Source organism: Verticillium alfalfae, genomic scaffold, assembly GCF_000150825.1.
Source record: "Verticillium alfalfae VaMs.102 supercont1.2 genomic scaffold, whole genome shotgun sequence".
In the NCBI taxonomy this organism is placed as follows: Eukaryota; Fungi; Ascomycota; class Sordariomycetes; order Glomerellales; family Plectosphaerellaceae; genus Verticillium; species Verticillium alfalfae.
In genome coordinates, this window is record NW_003315037.1 from 746,364 (window position 1) to 747,686 (window position 1,323).

The following is a 1,323-nucleotide window of genomic DNA, read 5'->3' on the forward strand; positions in this document are numbered from 1 at the left end:
AATGTACACTATGACAGCTCGGCCCTCTAAATAAGGTAGAGTGACAGACAGGCATGCGAGAAGAAACGGACGCGGCGTACGCAGAGGCATTGGATGGTTGCTTCAGTATGTGATACAGATGGCAGACGGACAGGCCTTCAGCGGTCCATTCTCCTCGAATGCTGAGCAGGTGGTAAGGATGAGTGGCGCCTTGGCCTGCATGTGGATGGCAAAGATCGACAGGAACATTTCGGCCAAGTCTCGCACGACCGTTGGCCCTGGAAGACAAGAATGAGAATGACGAGCATGGGTCCCGGCTGCAGGTGCTAGCGCTAGTGTTTGGGCTTGAGCGAGGTCCCGCTCGGATTCGCTCATTCTCCGTTAAACCGACTTCAGGACCCTCTTTTCAGGGGGAAAAGGCTCAGTAGCAGATGGGTCGCTGCGAACCTGACTTCACCTGCCTTTCTTTCACGATGCGTCTTCTTTCTGCCAGTCATCGCCCCAAGTCCACACGAGGCAATGCAACGTGAAATTGAGCCAGTCCGGTGCACTGACGGGCGAACGCAGGGTCTCACTCGATCTGTCTTTGTCATGAGAAGTTGGAAGGTATCTTGGAGCACCGTAGTCGCAATAGTGCAACGACGTGGCTTCTGAGCGCAACACTATCGATTGAGATGGGAGGCGCACCCCCCATGGAGCCTCCTCTCGGACCTCATTTCTTCTTGGCTTCCAGGTGGCTCCTTCCCCAGCATGTCGGGTCCAGGTCCGCAAGGAGGTCAAGGTCCAGATCCAGGGCGACTTGCACCTGCCCTGAACTGCAGTCACTGCCACTGCCACTGCCATTGCCCTTGCCCCTGTTCTTGCGCTCCTTCCACCCCTGCTAACCCCCACCTCCTTCACTCCATGCCCTCGTCTGTCCTCTCGTCACTTTCCGTCTGGCCTCTGTCCCATTGTGCTGTTGGCCGGGCTCGCGTAGGCCTTTGGCCTCTTTGACACTGGGTCCCGTTTCCCTATCATGGTGCCGCCCTCCTCTTTTCGCACTCCAGATCCCTCTTCCACACCACTTGGTTCTGCAACGACATCGTCGGCTGGCGCAGCATCTGCGCTTTGTCGCCTCTTTACGACTCGCGCAACCCGGACGTTGATTTTCTATTCTTGCTGATTATTCCTTTTTCTCTTCTTATTCTCTCGTTTCTGCAACGCAGGTTCCTGTCTTGAAGGCACGCGTGCGCTGCACTCCATTCGTTTCCCTCCCGCAACGAGCCCTCGCCAGAACAAACGGCACGCGACAACCGCTTACTCACTCACATTCACGCAACCACGTCGCCCGAGTCATCAACCCAT